Consider the following 18564-nt stretch of genomic DNA (forward strand, 5'->3'; position numbering starts at 1 on the left):
ACAATCCTGGAATAAAATTCTTCTGAAAAGTAAGCCAAGCAATAGGTGGTGTCAGTAGCGTAATTCGAACTGAATGGGCCCCATCCCTCAGCAACCCCCTCCTCCCGTGCAACCCTAACTCCTGTGGCTAGTCAAGCCAGACAGCCGATCAGTCCGTTTCCTACACCAGTGTTTCCCAACCAGTGTGCCTCCAGCTGTTGCAAAACTACAACTCCCAGCATGCCCGCACAGTCAAAGGCTGTCTGGGCATGCTGGGAGTTGTAGTTTTTCAACAGCTAGAGGCACATTGGTTGGGAAACACTGTCCTACACATATTGTAGGAAGGCGCAAGGGTCCGTTGTAGACGGAAGGTATGTATCACGGAGGTTCCTGGCCTCGGTCGAGTAAGAGCCAGTTTTCATGTGTCAGCAGCAGTTGCTGTTTGACACCTAGCTATTTAGTATAGCTGTAATAGCTGATCGGGGATGGCTCTTACTGGGAGTAGTCAAAGTGCTGGGTGGGTGACTACTTGCCACGTTCCAGCCCGGGTCTTGGCAGGCTTATACAAAACAGCCAGCACTGTCAGGCGGTGTGGATTACCTCCCTCTGACAGTGGAGCTCTGGAGATCTCTGTGCTGAGGTCTGAAGACCGTGTGTCAGGCGAGCAGGCCGCCTTAAAGCCTGCAAGTGGTCTTTCTGAGGCCGAGCATTCAGTCGGGTGTGACCTGACACCCAGGATACCAGGTGAACTTTATTTATTTTTTCTGTGTGTGAACAAGCACCAAGCCTAAAAAGTGACTGTTATAAGTTATAAGTGTGAATAAACACTGAAGAGTGATTTACAACCTGGTTCTTCCCTCTATACTGCATCTGCTAACCTGCCTACCAGAGCGAATCCCCACAATATATACTGTATGTCATGTCACCATATATACTTTCACTCTATATAATGTATAATACAGCTGAGGGGGCCCTGACATTAAAATGTTTCAGTCCTCCTCCTTCAGGCCCCCTACCAGCCTCTTCTCCTGCCTCCACTATACAGTGACGTGAAAAATTATTAATACCCTTTGAACTGTTCCCCGTTTTTTTTACAACCACAAACTTAAATGTATTTTATTGGGATTTTATGTGATAGGCCAACACAACGTAGCAAGTATATGTGAAGTGAAAAGAAAATGTTACATGGTTTTCAATTTTTTTAAATAAATATAACATCTGGAAACTGTGGCGTGCATTTGTATTGAATTGAGTCAATACTTTGTAGGACCATCTTTTACTGCAATTACAGCTGCAAGTCTTTTGGGGTATGTCTCTACCAGCTTTACTCATCTGGAGGCTGAACTTGTTGCCCATTCTTCTTTGCACAATAGCTGAAGCTCAGTCAGATTGGATGGAGAGCGTCCGTGAACAGCAATTTTCAAGCCTTGCCAGATTCTCAGTGGGATTTAGGTCTGGACTGGGCCATTCTAACACATGAATATGCTTTGATCTAAACCGTTCCCTTAAAGCTCTGGCTGTATGTTTGTATGTCCTACTGGAAGGTGAACCTCCACCCCAGTCTCAAGTCTTTTGGGGTATGTCTCTACCAGCTTTACTCATCTGGAGGCTGAAATTGTTGCCCATTCTTCTTTGCACAATAGCTGAAGCTCAGTCAGATTGGATGGAGAGCGTCTGTGAACAGCAATTTTCAAGCCTTTCCAGATTCTCAGTGGGATTTAGGTCTGGACGTTGATTGGGCTATTCTTACAAATGAATATGCTTTGATCTAAACCGTTCCCTTAAAGCTCTGGCTGTATGTTTGTATGTCCTACTGGAAGGTGAACCTCCACCCCAGTCTCAAGTCTTTTGCAGCTTCTACCAGGTTTTCCTCCAGGATTGTCTTGTATTTAGCTCCATCCATCTTCTCGTCAACTCTGACCAGCTTCCCTGTCCTTGCTGAAGAAAAGCATCCCCACAGCATGATGCTGTCTCCGTCATGTTTCACAGTGGGGATGGTGTGTTCAGGGTGATGTACAGCAGTGGTGTGGTAAGGTTGAGGGGGGGTACAGTTGCCTGCTGTCAGGGGAGTGCCGGGCCTGTCGCTATGAGCACTTCTATCAATACAGATAGAAGTGCTCATTGCTAGAGCGCAGGGAGCCGGTGGTCCTTTCATTCAATAACTGCAGCTCCTTGTGCTCCTTCTCTCCTCCAAGCCCGGACCAGTGGTTATGTCATGACATGTGCCTCACTGCTGCGCCGGGCCAGATGAAAGAAAGAGCGCGGGGAAATGAGCATACTCAGAGAGTGAAAGGACTGCCAGCTCCCCATAGCTCCAGCAATAATAGTTATGTGAGGGGGTCACTGGGGGGGTCATTATACTGTGTGAGGTCCCCTCACACAGCATAATGACCCCAGTGGCCTCTCATAGAGTATAATGACCCTCCAGTAGCCCTCCCATACAATATAATGACCTCTAGTGTCCCCCGATACAGTATAATGACTTCCAGTGGTCCTCTCACAGAGTATAATGACACCCAGTAGCCCCCTTACTGGGGGTCATTATACTGTATGGCACTTGGGAAGAGGCAAAGTGATATGCAGTGCACACGCACTGGTTAAGTAACCACCGGCCATGACAGAATCCCTTTAAGTAAGTGACAGACTCCCTTTAAGGTTGTGGGTGTAATGTGCAAAAATGTGGAAAGTTCAAGGGGGCATAAATACTTTTTCAAGGTACTGTAGCTATGCCCATGGGTTGTGTAAAGTTAGACAAAAGTGGCTAGCCACCAGCTTATCCTGGTGCATCCAGTGTGAGCCACTGTGATAAACATGGTGTCTATCTAAGTTTGTACTGTCTACAGGATTATAAATGCGGAACCATTAAAACTGAATCCTATGGACTGACTGGTCGGTCAGTTCATTATAAGAATACACCTGCTGCTATACACTATGCCAGTGCTTATACATATGAGCCATTATTATGTAATTAAATAAAAACAATCCAATAACCATGTGATGTTTGTAACAAAAGGTGATGGAACAAGCTGGGAAAAATAGAACTGGGGTGTTTCTCTATAAAATTCCTGTTCTCTGCAGTCAGAGAGATGAACATCCTGTGTATTGTGTTTAAATTCCGCAGGGAATCTTTTTATAAACCACGCTTACAAATATCAACAAGTCTGAATCATAAAAACACAAGTTATGCGTTTATATGACAGTGGGTGCTGCCATTTCAGACCCTGAACCTCAGATGTGCAATAGCTGATTAGTGGCCCTCATTAAAGATAGGCATTATTCTTTCTATGGACTTAAAGGGGTTGTCTCACCTCAGACATTGGGGGCATATCGCTTGGGACCTGCACCTATCTTTAGAATGGAGCCTGCAAAGTGAAGGAAGGTGTACATTCATTCTCATGGGAGTGCTGAAAATAGACGATTTCGGCTATTTCCAACAGCCCCATAGTGGAGTGGTGGCTGCGCTTGCGATGTGCACTTCTCATTCATTTCAATAGGACTGCCAAAAATAACTGAGTGTAACGCTCTGCTATTTTCAGGGCTTCCATAGGAATGAATGGAGGACGGCCGCCCATGTGCGGTAAGCCCTCCTTCACTTTAAGAGGTTCGTTCTAAAGATAGGTGCAGGTCCAAGAGGTGGGACCCGCAACTATCAGACATTGAGGGCATATCCTATCAATACACCCCCAATGTCTGAGGTGAGACAACCCCTTTAAGGTCTCCATACATATTATTGTATTATTGGTTTGGAAGACAGTATAATGTGTATGGGAAGCTCCCAACTCTCCCCTGAAACCATCTTTGAATATTTTAGCACAATCCTTTCGTTCTTCTGGGAGATTCCCCCCACTGAATACACATACTTGATCAGTTGGACTGAACATGTATGTGTATTGGGGAATCGGGAGAAGTCAAGAAAGATAGCTGTGAGCCAAATGATCGTTTGGTCGACAACTATTAAATGTGTATGGAGTTCTTATCCTCAAAAAGCTTTCCTTTGACCCATCTCCTTTGTCTAGCTATTACTCTATATCACTACTCCTATATGCCTCAAAGCTACTTGAACAACCCACATGTCTGCTTTGAACTGTCTTCCCACCTCTCTTCCTGTTTCCTCTTTGACCAGCTAAAATCTGGCTTCTGACCCCACCACTCAACTGAAACTGCCCTTACTATAGTCACCAATGACCTGATAACTGCTAAAGCCAAATGATATTATTTTACGCTCGTTTTGACAAGGACAACAAGGAAAAGTTTGTCAAACCCCTACCCTCTGATGACTGCCATACCTTCACTCTCACTATTACAGATGTCCATAACGCACTGAGCAGTATCAACGCTTGCAAGGCTGCTGGCCCTGATAGCATTCCTGGACGTGTGCTTCAAGTATGTGCTGAGCAGCTTGCAATGGTCTTTATTGACATCTACAACCTATTGCTTGCCCAGGCAGTAGTATCAGCGTGCTTCAAGACCACCTCCATTGTGCCAGTGCCGAAACATTCATCACTAATGCGCCTAAACGACTACCGCCCTGTAGCCCTCACGCCTATAGTTATAAAGTGCTTTGAGTGACTGGTCCTTGCACACCTAAAGTCTGCTTGCCCCCCCCCCCCCCCCCCCACACTAGATCCTCACCAATTTTTCTATCAAGTACTCTAACACCTGGACAACAAGAAAACTTATGAAAGAATGCTGTTTGTTGATTTCATCTCAGCATTCAATACAGTCATTTCCTCCAAGTTACTAAACCTGTGGATCTTGGAATAAGTAACTCTATCTATAACTGGATCCTGTTTCTATGTGTCGTTAAAGATATGGACAGTATCGTCCATAACAGTGAACTCTACAGTACCCCGCCCCTCAACACTGACCCCCTCCCACAGTGCCCCGCCTCCTTAAAATGAACCATCCACAGCAGCCCATCCCCTTAACTTTGACCTTCACAGCAGACCGCCCCTTTAACAGTGAGTCTCACAGCACCCCACTCCTTGACATTGACCTCCTCAGGGGCATGCCCCCTTAACTGTGACCTATACAGGACCCTGCTCCTTAATAGTGACCTTGATAGGGGACCGTCCCCTTATCTGTGTCCTCCACTGTTTCTTGCCACCTTAACACAGACCTCCACAGCACCCGTCCCTTTAACAGTGACTGCCACAGTACCCCGTTCCCTTAACAGTGACCTCCACAGTATCCCGTTCCCTTAACAGTGACCTCCACAGTACCCTGATCCCTTAACAGTGACCTCACAGTACCTTGATGACTTAACAGTGACCTCCACAGCAGCTGCCCCTTTAATAGTGGCCCCTGCCCCCTTAACAGTGACCTCCACAGTGAACACCCCTTTAACAGTGACCTCCACAGCTGCCCTTTTAATAGTGGCCACTGCCCCTTACCAGTGACCTCCACATGAGCTGCCCCTTTAATAGTAGCCCCTGCCCCCTTAACCGTGACCTCCACAACGCCCTGACTCTTTAAGGCTAGGGCTACACGACAACATGTGTTGCGCAACATTTTGTCGCACCAATGTCGCACAACAATTTTTATAATGTTAAGCTATGGTGTTGCACTGCGACACACGACATGCTGCGACTGCGACACGACACTCGCAAACAATCCATCCAAAATGTATTTTCTGCAACTGTCACGTCACAGTCGCAGCATATCGCATGTTGCAGTGTAGTTGTGCCCTATGTGTCGTGAGACATATTGTCAAGCAACACATGTCGTCCTGTAGCCCTAGCCGAAAGCTAACCTACTGTACAGCAGTGAAGAAAAATGGCTGGGTTGTTATGGTAACCTGGAGTAAAACTGTGTGTATGTGGAGACTAAGGGCCTGCAAGCTTCTATTGGCTGATAAGGGACATGTGACCGTGTGCATGGCAGTTGGGATTTGAAGAGAAAGACTTGCAGGCTTGTATTGGCTAATACAGGTCATTTTGGGGGAATATCTCAGGAACGGTACCTCCTAGAGAACTGAGACCCAGTCTAAAACCTTCCCGGACACCTGATGTACCTGTGTGCCAAATTTGGTGAAGACCGGTCTAGTCGTTTGGTCGCGCATAAAGAACAGACAGACAGACGTCCAGACAGAAACTCATTTTTATATACAGGTAAAACTCGAAAAATTTGAATAAAAGGAATTGCATTAATGCAGCTTAAAATTTGAGTTTTGTGAAAAGATTCAATATTCTAGGCTCAAAGTGTCACACTCTAGTCAGCTAATTAATCTATACCCCCTGAGCAAAGGCTACAGATGGAGTAGAGTTAACACTCCGGTTTTCTGAGATTTCTGAGTTGTGTTATCTAAACTAAGCAAACACCTTCAATTGCTTTTCAATGGCTTTTGTCTCAAGATAACACGATGAGCTAAGAAATTTGAGTTAAGAGCTGGAGTGCTAACCCTGGGGTCACACTCTAGTCAGCTAATTAATCCATACCCCCTGAGCAAAGCGTACCTCAAAATTGAGACGTTGGAGTTTCATAAGCTGTAATCCATAATCATCCAAATTATAACAGATAAAGTCTTGAAATATCTTACTTTGCATGTAATGAGTCTCTCATATGTTAGTTTCACCTTTTAAGTTGCAATACTGAAATAAATTAACTTTGCACAATATTCCAATTTTTCGAGTTTCACCTGTATATAAGAGATTATACCCCTTATCATATGTACAGAGCTATGAAATAAATGGCACTTTATTGATAATAATAATAAATATATTTAGACCCAAAATAAGAACACAAGAAGATTATATTTTGTGTGATGAGTAATGTAAGGGAATGGAAATGATGGTAGTACTTAAATGAGTATTCCAAGAAGTGACTACTAATATTAATATGAAAGGGGACAAATCATCAGAAAATGAAATATTGAAATCATTTTTGTGTTTTATTTATTTTTAATATTTTTATGTGAGAATGCCATACTCTGCTGCACAGTCTATACAGACAATGCTGAAATAATGTGTGTGCCTCCAATATGTTCACAATGGGAAATTTAAAAAATAAAAATAGCTAAACATTTAAAGAATAATAATAAATTCACTACTTTTAGCATTTTTACATGCTTATATCTTATTCTTTCCAGGGAGAAACTAAAAATTCCCCCAAAGTCATAGCTCTATACATGCTTGCAATGTTTCATTCACCTGAATGGTCCTTTCCAGAGAAACTTGCTGTCCCCTACTAGGCCACAGCTAAAGTCTGTCCTGCCATAGCAACAGAGCACTGCCACATCAGTTACAATGATGACTACTCCCTGCAGGATACTAACAGGACACTGGATGGGGCTGGGATAAGGTTAATAGGTAATATTACCGCAGGTTTATTTCTGTCAGGCTCCATGATGAATCATTTCTAACTATCATTTTCCCCACTGTGAGAGATGTTTAGCTGTGTGCACCTGTCCACTGACATCTATGGTAACTCATAAATGGCTGCCTCAATCACTGACATTGGAGTCATGGAGATAGCACAAACTGGAACATAAACCCCATGTGATGGCTGATATTTCTATTTTTCCAAAAAAAAAAGAGATGTTCAATTCAAAGTAAGGCTACTTTTTCACATGCATGTCTGGTAGAAGAGCCTGCCGGAGTGCCACGCGCCAGCTGGAACCCTTTCACTATAATGGGATGTGGTGGGTATCCGGATGCTCCCTAGAATTCAGCTGGTTAAAAAATTGCTACATGCAAAGGTTTTTCTCTGGCCAAATCCGACACATATGCCGGAAACAGTCAGATCCCACTGCATCCCTATAACGTCAATGGGGTCCAGCAGGCACGGGGCACAGAGAATGCTGGACACTTGTGAAAATAGCCTTAATTGGAAGGGAACATCTCATGTATCTGTGAAACTAGCCTAACCTGGCAAACAATGTAAATACACTCACATTGTGGACATGTATGCTTACCTAGCGTCCAACAGAAGAGCTGTGCGGCTTAAACCTCAAGCCTTTCTGTGTCTCTCTGTCTACATCTCATTCCCTTTAAGGCCTAGTTCACATGTCCATCTTTTGGTCAGTGATTTCCATCAGTGAATGTGAGCCAAAACCAAGTGCCGGTCAAAAACACAGGTGCAAATATTTCCATTATACCTTATGCCTGTGTATGTGGTATAAGCAAATATAGCTAATGCTGATGCAGCACTTACCACTAACTGTTCTCAGTGGATGGCAAAGTGGCGTTCCGCATTTTGCAGACTGCACATTGCTGGCACTAATAGAATATGCCTATTATTGTCCGCTATTGCGGACAAGAATAGGACATGTTCTATTTTTTTTCGGGATTGGAATTGCGGACCCGGAAATGCGGGTCCGCAATTCCGTATCCGGGCCTCACATTGTGCGGCCCCATAGGAATGAATGGGTCCGCAATTCCGTTCCGCAAAATGAGGAGCGGAATTGCGGATGTGTGAATGGAGCCTCAGAGGACTGTGGTCACCTGACTGGTACTCAAATGGTTTTTAGCGCTACACTATTGCTACACCCATCCAGTGTGTGTGAGGCACAAGTTTCCTCCATTTGACCCTTCAGTCAGCCTAATTCACACCATGTTTTTAGGTCACACACCCTTTTTGTATGTTTTTAACATACAGTATATCATTAATAAAACGTTATTATTTTAGATTTTTCAACGTCCTTAAAATTATTTGCTTCTTGTATTAGCAAATGTAACAGAAAAATAATTTGATAAATGTGCCAGCATATAATGATTAGGTAATGCTTTGCACACCGAATGATCATGAAACCGTAGTACTTTGGTTATTGAGCCTATTATATCATATGTTATTTTAAATGTATGACAGGACTCTACATATAATGCTTGCATTCACATTGTTTACTAACCTAGCAGAGCTTCTAGTCTTAAGACCATTTCACATTGCCCCATGCATAGGCAATAATCGGGAATGAACCAAACATTCCCTATAATTGCGTGATCTAATGTGATAGATCTTGGGGGAAATAAGGATCAAGTAGTTGTATTTCAACTAGCCAATCCTTTTGTTATCGGGGAGATAAGCTTTTGGCAGCTGCTTCTCCTCTTCCTCATTCAGAGCCAAGGCCGAGCCAAGCGCCCATGTGTTTGGGGGATTTGGACACATGCCTATCGGCCAAACAAACATTTGACCAATAGGTTATGTGCATGTCTAGCCTCATGCTACTAGTTTGTGGCATTGCCATGGCATGGACTATCTCTAGTAGTACATGCAGTTTTTATGGGTCTATATATTATGGACCAGTTAGCAATTCATATGCAGTCTGTATGGTGTCTCCATGAGGCACTGTATTCTCTTATAAAATCAATTCAGTATTGCCCTATAACAAACTATGATCGACCTATTATAGATCCATAATCTGGTTGTTTGGACCCTTAGTTCCATGCCCACAGCAGAGCTATGTGAAGAAGGCATTATGGTGGCACATGTGATTCCTTGAGACTGTGTACTAGAGAGCCACATGAAATCCGTTGATTCCTACCGAATCCAACAGAAAAAAAACTTAATTTGCCTCCATATGAAATTAGAGACACACGAAGATACATTAAAGGGATTCTCCGAGAAAATGAAAATACATAAATATTACTTCATTATAAATGTATTTCCAAATACCTTTCATTAGTTATAATGGCTCGTTTTGTCTAGGGAGCAATCCTTAGGAGAAATAAAATGGCCACCGTCCTATTAGTACACATAGAACCTGTCCTAATCACACAGCAGGACAAGTTACTTCAGAACTGAGCTAAGAAGCTGCCTCATCCTCCTCTCTGCTCTACGTGTCAGGGATTATGATCCTGAATACAGATGATAAGAACTTTAGCTTAATCTCTGTAGGAATGGAGTTCATGATAAGACATGAAGTACAGTGAGGAGGTTGGGAAATGGCTGATCAGCAGCAGCAATTGAATGCAGTCTCCATTATCACAGTCTGTATGTCCTCTCTGTACTTCATGTCTCCTCATGAGCTCCTCATTTCTATAGATATTCAGCTGAAGATCTTATCAGCTATATTCAGGATCATAATCCTAAAAGAAGCAGAGTTAGAGTGCCTGGGGCCCATCCTCTGTGCACTTAGCTTACTGGCATATAGATTAAAAGCTGTTTTGGGCAATATAGCATCAGATCACGGTATACAATATACCATTATACTGTGGTGGGCAAGCCCTACTAGGCATAGTGCCTGGTTTACTACAGATTTTTCTGATTTCTGATGACAGATTCCCTTTAAATGCCATGCATCTTTTTCTAGATAGCAATCAAACCTGTGGCCCTAGTTGGCAGCAGAGGCAACCAACAGGAAAATTGGGCTTGTAAGAGGACATTCAGCATTAGATGAAACAGTAATGTTTAAAGATGATGTACAGTCGTGGCCGAAAGTTTTGAGAATGACACAATTCACACAGTTTGCTGCTAAACTGCTTTCAGATCTTTGTTTCAGTTGTTTCTGTGATGTAGTGAAATATAATTACACACACTTCATACGTTTCAAAGGCTTTTATCGACAATTACATGACATTTATGCAAAGAGTCAGTATTTGCAGTGTTGGCCCTTCTTTTTCAGGACCTCTGCAATTTGACTGGGCATGCTTTTAATCAACTTCTGGGCCAATTCCTGACTGATAGCAACCCATTCTTTCATAATCACTTCTTGGAGTTTGTCAGAATTAGTGTTTGTCAACCTGCCTCTTGAGGATTGACCACAAGTTCTCAATGGGATTAAGATCTGGGGAGTTTCCAGGCCATGGACCCAAAATGTCAACGTTTTGGTCCCCGAGCCACTTAGTTATCATTTTTGCCTTATGTTAAGGTGCTCCATCGTGCTGGAAAATGCATTGTTCTTCACCAAACTGTTGAAAGAAGTTGCTGTTGGAGGGTGTTTTTATACCATTCTTTATTCATGTCTGTGTTTTGGGGCAAAATTGTGAGTGAGCCCACTCCCTTGGATGAGAAGCAACCCCACACATGAATGGTCTCAGGATGCTTTACTGTTGGCATGGCACAGGACTGATGGTAGCGCTCACCTTTTCTTCTCCGGACAAGCCTTTTTCCTGATGCCCCAAACAATTGGAAAGAGGCTTCATCGGAGAATATGACTTTGCCCCAGTCCTCAGCAGTCCATTCACCATATTTTCTGCAGAAGATCAATCTGTCCCTGATGTTTTTTTTTTAGAGAAGTGGCTTATTTGCTGCCCTTCTTGACACCAGGCCATCTTCCAAAAGTCTTCGCCTCACTGTGCGTGCAGATGCGCTTACACCTGCCTGCTGCCATTCCTGAGCAAGCTCTGCACTGGTGGCACTCAGATCCCGCAGCTGAATCCTCTTTAGGAGACGATCCTGGTGCTTGCTGGACTTTCTTGGATGCCCTGAAGCCTTCTTAACAAGAATTAAACCTCTTTCCTTAAAGTTCTTGATGATCCTATAAATTGTTGATTGAGGTGCAATCTTAATAGCCACAATATCCTTGCCTGTGAAGTCATTTTTATACAACGCAATGATGGCTGCACGCGTTTCTTTGCAGGTCACCATGGTTAACAATGGAAGAACAATTATTTCAAGCATCACCCTCCTTTTAACAGGTCAAGTCTGCCATTTTAACCCAATCAGCCTCACATAATGATCTCCAGCCTTGTGCTCATCAACATTCTCACCTGAGTTAACAAGACGATTACTGAAATGATCTCAGCAGGTCCTTTAATGACAGCAATGAAATGCAGGGGAAAGTTTTTTTTGGGATTAAGTTAATTTTCATGGCAAAGAAGGACTATGCAATTCATCTGATCACTCTTCATAACATTCTGGAGTATATGCAAATTTCTATTATAAAAACTTAAGCAGCAACTTTTCCAATTTCCAATATTTATGTAATTCTCAAAACTTTTGGCCACGACTGTAGATTATATCATGTGACTTTTGGCCCCCACCCTTCAGCAGTCAATAACATGCCAATGACACAAGAATCATGTGAAAGCATGATGAGTGTGCATGGATTGTTTTTGAATAGGTGAGGTCAATGCAGATAACAAGAGAAGGGATGTTTCCCCTGACAGCTCTCTATGCTCCAACTGAAAGTTTAAAACAGCAATTTTACAAGTTAGGTCTTATTCACACAGTTAGTGTTCGGTCAGTGATTTCCATCCGTGATTTTGAGCTAAAACCAGGAGCGGCGTGCGGGTCTAAACACAACAGATGAAGATCTTTCCCTTGTACCTTATCTCTGTGGAGGATTCAATCCTGGTTTTGGCTCACAATCACTGATGAAAATTACTGACCAAACACTGACGTGTGAATGGGGGCTCAAAGTTACTAGGTTTCTGGAGATGGGTTGTTGATAAAGAAATGTATTTTGACTGCTAGATATGGAGTCAGGAAGGAATATTTCCCTATGATGAAGAAAAACTGGCTTCTACCTCATGACCTCATGTCAGTTATTGTCTTCTTCTGGATCAACACTGCAGGATAACAGGATAATAAGCTAAACAAGAAGGACGTATGTTTTTCAGATGAGTGAATGGATTTGTTACAATTTTCCCAAAGACTTCAGTTTCTAGTGATTCCAAATTTTTAGGGACTTGTCCTCCACGAATTATACAAAATCGTGTCTGCTATTTTCCAGTTCAGAAGACAGAGAAGAAAGCATCTTCCACCAAAGAGGGATAATTTTAGGACTATTTTATTAAAAAATAAAAAAATTACAGTGCAGTGTGTTTCTAAACTTCTAAGGCTGCTTATTACCACCGGCTACCATCCATTTATCCATAGCTTTATATGACACATTACTAAGAGTGTCTTTGCGTTAAAAAGCTTGAAATGGGTTGGATACAGTCCTAGGAGACCTCAGCGTGTCATGCACAACTTGGGCAAATTTGATTCGGACCACATTTATTTGGACTGAATCGAATCTGATTGGCGAGTCAACCAAGTCGGAGCTAAAACAAATTTTGGGAAAGTAGCTTTCCTAAATTAGCTAATAAAACAAGCCTTCAGCCTTACCACATACGGTATGTTAGAGTTAATACTCTTGTGTTATATCTGGCAAAATGGTCCATGTAAATGTACTGTATGTATTAAAAAGAAAACTTCTTTGCAACCAAAAATTAAGCTCCCCATTTACAAATAGAACAAAGTCAATTTGCCCCATTTTGTTTCCTTTTTCGGCCTTACCATCAAATCATAAATACTGATATCTAGAAACTTCCTGGAAAGTGGTGAGATGCTGAATGTTTCATTGTCCCAGAAGAAAGGGATGCAAATGAGCTCTTAACAAGCTCTGCCTCTAATGCCACCAAATGTAAGGCAGCTATCCTATAAGTCACTGTTTGACCCTATAAATAGGCCTGAGACATGACTCATACACTAAGTAAGCCAGCAACTCATATGCAGACAGCTGTTTCAGGGTGATTGCTCCTCATCAGTGCAGAGCAGAGAGTACTGGCTTAACTGGGTGAGAGGCCTAAGTCAGGATTTGTGGGGTTCTATCTCTCTTTGGGGAGAGAGTGCCTTAATCAGCATGAGGAGACCTATAGGCCACACATGCTCCTCTGCCTCTAATGCCACCAGTTGTATAGCAGATATCCTATCATGTCACTTTTCAACCCTTTAACCGCTTGCCGCACACGTAACGCCGATAGGCGTCAGTGCGGCGGCACTCTCAGGTCTCAGCGACGCCTCCAGAGCAGACACTGCATATTCAAGCCACAGATCCCTTGATAAAGGTCTACACCGACCGAAACGTTGGGGTTGTAATGCTTAACTTCTTAAAAAATACTGCTCACATAATTGCTCTGGATGGAACATTAAATTGATGTGAAAATTACTATGAATCGAAAATTACTAATTGATAAAACGCATTTGGTGTGCCGTGGATTTCTCAAGTGAATCAGCGACGCCTGTTGGCGTCATCTCGTGAGACCCGCGATTTCACGTGGACGCGCTGATCATTCACTGGCAGGCTGTAGATGTTAAAATAAATCGCATTAGAAAGGTATATTAGACGCTGTTTTGTTAACAGCGTCTGATATACCTGCTACCTGGTCCTCTGGTGGTCCCTTTTGCTTGGATCGACCACCAGAGGACACAGGCAGCTCTGTAAGTAGCACCAAGCACCACACTACACTACACACATACCCTCTGTCACTTATTAACCCCTTATTAACCCCTGATCACCCCATATAGACTCCCTGATCACCTCCCTGTCATTGATCACCCCCCTGTAAGGCTCCATTCAAAAGTCCGTATGTGTTTTGCGGATCCGCGGATACGCAAAACACAGACACCGGCAATGTGCTTTCCGCATTTTGCGGATCCGCACATTGCCAGAAATATATAGAAAATGCTTTTTCTTGTCCGCAATTGTCCGCGGACAAGAATAGGACATGTTCTATATTTTTGCGGAACGGAAGTGCGGACCCGGAAGTGCAGATTCGCAATTCCGGTTCCGAGCGGGACAAAGTCTGTCCCCATAGAAATGAATGGGTCTGCAAAATGCGGAACAGAATTGCGGATGTGTGAATGGGGCCTAAGGGTCCCTTATCACTGCCAGTTAGTTAGGTACTTGTTAGGTAGTTAGCACCCAGCCCACCGCACCGCAGTCACTGATTAGTCGCGGATTAGTCATCACTGTCGCTAATCAGCACTAGTACTATGTAGTATCTGTAAGTGATCAAGACTGATCGCAATCAGATCTATATCAGTACATTAGGGTCACCTTAGGCGCTACAAAAAACGCAGTGTTCGCCCGATCAGCCCTGATCTTGTGCCCCCACCTGCGTTCAGTCCGCCCCACGGCAGTGACCGAATTTTTTTTTCTGATCACTGCAAAAGCACCGTAAAATCGCTGCGGTGCTATAAAGATCACTTTTGAGGGCCATGGCAAGTTCATAGAAGATTTTTTTTTGGCACAAGTTAGCGGAAATTGTTTTTTTTGGGGGATTTTTTGTTTTTTCTTACAAAGTCTCATATTCCACTAACTTGTGACAAAAAATAAAATCTTACATGAACTCACCATACCCCTCACGGAATCCAAATGCGTAAAAATGCCCTGTGAAATCCTAAAGGTACTCATTGGAATTTGGGCCCCTTTGCGCATCTTGGCTGCAAAAAAGTGGCACACATGTGGTATCGCCGTACTCAGAAGAAGTAGGGCAATGTGTTTTGGGGTGTATTTTTACATATAGCCATGCTGGGTGAGAGAAATATCTCTGTAAATTGACAACTTTGTATAAAAAAATGGAAAAAGTTGCCCTACACATTGCCCTACTTCTCCTGAGTACGGCGATACCACATGTGTGACACTTTTGTGCAGCCTAGGTGCGCAAAAGGGCCCAAATTCCAATGAGTACCTTTTAGGAGGGCATTTTTAGACATTTGGATTCCAGACTTCTTCTCACGCTTTAGGGCCCCTAAAATTCCAGGGCAGTAGAAATACCCCCCAAGTGACCCCATTTTGGAAAGAAGACACCCCAAGGTATTCTGTGAGGGGCATGGCGAGTTCATAGAAGATTTTTTTTTTGCCACAAGTTAGCGGAAATTGATTTATTTATTTTTTTGTTTTGTTTTTTTCTTACAAAGTCTCATATTCCACTAACTTGTGACAAAAAATAAAATCTTACATGAACTCACCATACCCCTCACGGAATACCTTGGGATGTCTTCTCTCCAAAATGGGGTCACTTGTGGGGTATTTTTACTGCCCTGCCATTTTAGGGGCCCTAACGCGTGAGAAGTAGTTTGGAATTCAAATGCGTAAAAATGCCCTGTGAAATCCTAAAGGTACTTATTGGAATTTGGGCCCCTTTGTGCACCTAGGCTGCAAAAAAGTGTCACACATGTGGTAGCGTCGTACTCATAAGAAGTAGGGAAACGTGTTTTGGGGTGTATTTTTACATATACCCATACTGTGTGTGAGAAATATCTCTGTAAATGACAACTTTTTAATTTTTTTTATACAAAGTTGTCAATTTACAGAGATATTTCTCTCACCCAGCATGGGTATATGTAAAAATACACCACAAAACACATTGCCCTACTTCTTCTGAGTACGGCGATACCACATGTGTGACACTTTTTTGCAGCCTAGGTGCGTAAAGGGGCCGAAAGTCCAACGAGTACCTTTAGGCTTTACAGGGTTGCTCACAATTTAGCCCCGCCCAAAATGCCAGAACAGTAAACACACCCCACAAATTACCCCATTTCGGAAAGTATACACCCCAAGTTATTCACTGAGGGGCATAGTGAGTCCGTGGGAGATTTATTTATTTTTTGCCAGAAGTTAGCAGAAATAGAAACTTTATTATTATTATTTTTTCCTCAGAAAGTGTAATTTTCCGCTAACTTGTGAAAAATGTTTTAATCATACATGAACTCACCATGCCCCTCCGCGAATACTTTGGGGTGTCTTCTTTCTAAAATTGGGTCATTTGGGGGGTATTTATACTATCCTGGCATTCTAGCACCTGAAGAAACATGACAGGTGCTCAGAAAGTCAGAGCTGCTTCAAAATGCGGAAATTCACATTTTTGTACCATAGTTTGTAAACGCTATAACTTTTGCGCAAACCAATAAATATACACTTATTGGATTTTTTTATCAAAAGACATGTAGCACAATAAATTCTGACACAAACTTGTATAGAAATGTAATTATATTTGAACAATTTTACCAGAAAAAGTTAAAAATACACTTTTTTTTAGAAAATTGCGGTCTATTTTGATTAATATCAGAAAAACTAAAAATGTCAGCAGCAATCAAATACCATCAAATGAAAGCTGTATTTGTGAGAAGAAAAGGAGGTAAAATTCATTTGGGTGGTAAGTTGCATGACCGAGCAAAACACCGCTAAAGTTGTGGAGTGCCGATTTGTAAAAAAGGGCCTGGTCACTAGGGGGGTATAAACCTGTGGTCCTTAAGTGGTTAAAGGGAGTCTTTCACCTAATCTGAGCCTTTTAGACCGCTCAGATCAGGTTATAGACTCTTTGACCCTCATTACAATGGTATCTTTCTTTTATGTGTCCCTCGTCCAGATCATGAAAAAAACACTTTTTTAACGTATGCAAATGAGGTCCTGAAGGTGCCCAGGGGCGGCGTTACTGGGCAATGTGCCCAGAAAAACACACCTCTTCCAGCCCTCTGGCCCGCCCTTCTGTCCTATTATTACCTCCTCCTCTGCCTCCAGCCGGCGGACGTCACAAGCGGCAAGAGAAGAAGTCAGGCTGGGAACTGGCCCGCATCTGCGCACTGCTCTGCCCATTATGGGCAGAGGAACAGCTTTTCATATTGCGCATGCGCCGGCCAACTAAAGACAGCCGGCCTGCCGTCCTCTGGTGCCGCTCGTGACTTTTGTCGGCTGGAGGCGGTAATAGGACAGAAGGGCGGGCCAGAGGGCTGAAAGAGGTGTGTTTTTCTTTGCACATCGCCCAGTAACGCCGCCCCTGGGCACCTTCAGAAGCTTACTTGCATACGTTTAAAAAGTGTTTTTTTCATGATCTGGACGAGGGACACATAAAAGAAAGGTACGATTGTAATGAGGGTCAAAGAGTCTATAACCTGATCTGAGCGGTCTAAAACGCTCAGATTAGGTGAAAGACTGACTTTATAAATAGGCCTTGAGACATGACATGGATATTCAATAAGACAGCACCTCATCTGCATGTCTAATAGACTGCGACCTTAGAGTCAGATTATTGTGCATTTGTGTCTCTTTGATGTACTGTACATAATACATATTGTACATTATAATTTCCATCATTGAAGACTAGTTAAATGACATAATGCCATAGCTGTAAAGTGGTAAGATAGGCCTTTTATGTTTGATTTACACCCCTCATTACATTTTACTGACAGACAATGCAGTAAATCACAGTCTACATGCAGGCTCAAATAAAAAAGTACAGTATGCAGGATAAACCTGCATTAAATTCTCAGTGGGCTTGGACTTGAAAATTAGGTTTATAGACACAGTCACCATATTTTAGTATGGGTTACATGGCAATTGAAGATGAAACAAAGGTTAATAATGGAAGACATAAAACAGGCTAACTTCATTTGGGGGTAACAAAAAATTCTGCTCAACGAAACCAACATACTCATATAGTACAAGCCATTTAACCCTTCATACAAACCATAGGGCCTGTATACAGTACATGTAATTGGTATACAACTTAGCTCAGTGACATCATAAAACCCTACAATATAATCCCACAAACAAACGTAATGAGAAGGGGCAATATATGGTGTTACACAATACATGAGCATCCTAATACACATAGCATGATCCTTCCACATAGCCTCACCTCACATCCCTGGATAGAAACTCTGAAGATCCTTGTGCACTTCAGTCTGATCTTGTATGGACTGTGTATACTGTGATACAAGTGTGGAGTTACAGAGCTGTGTAGGAAAGATATGTGTCCAGCCTCCCCACATTTCCTCTGGAGGAAGTGGCCGCTCTTCCTGTTTCCCGGAGATGATTCCATGCACTATTGTTGTGTATCCGACAACTTGTGTGTCTAGCTGGGTGTGCCCTTACTGTGTACTCAATGTGTGTTGTGGATGTAACACTAAAATATCCATCCACACAACCCAACACCTGAG

The 18564-nt window shown here is 42.8% G+C and overlaps 1 protein-coding gene across 10 annotated transcripts in view; it reads right to left on the minus strand.

The window, feature by feature from the left end:
* Window positions 1–18352, minus strand: part of SHANK3 (SH3 and multiple ankyrin repeat domains 3) — a 393399-nt gene extending 375047 nt beyond the window's left edge. For 9 of the 10 annotated variants that reach the window (XM_044279906.1, XM_044279904.1, XM_044279909.1 and 6 more), the window contains exon 1: window positions 18264–18330. The gene's annotated coding sequence lies outside the window, so the exon portion shown is untranslated. Of the gene's footprint in view, window positions 1–18263 lie in introns of all 10 variants that reach the window. The other variant, XM_044279905.1, reaches the window with a different exon arrangement.
* Between the last annotated feature and the right edge of the window lie 212 nt (window positions 18353–18564).

Source organism: Bufo gargarizans, chromosome 2, assembly GCF_014858855.1.
Source record: "Bufo gargarizans isolate SCDJY-AF-19 chromosome 2, ASM1485885v1, whole genome shotgun sequence".
Lineage (NCBI taxonomy): Eukaryota > Metazoa > Chordata > Amphibia > Anura > Bufonidae > Bufo > Bufo gargarizans.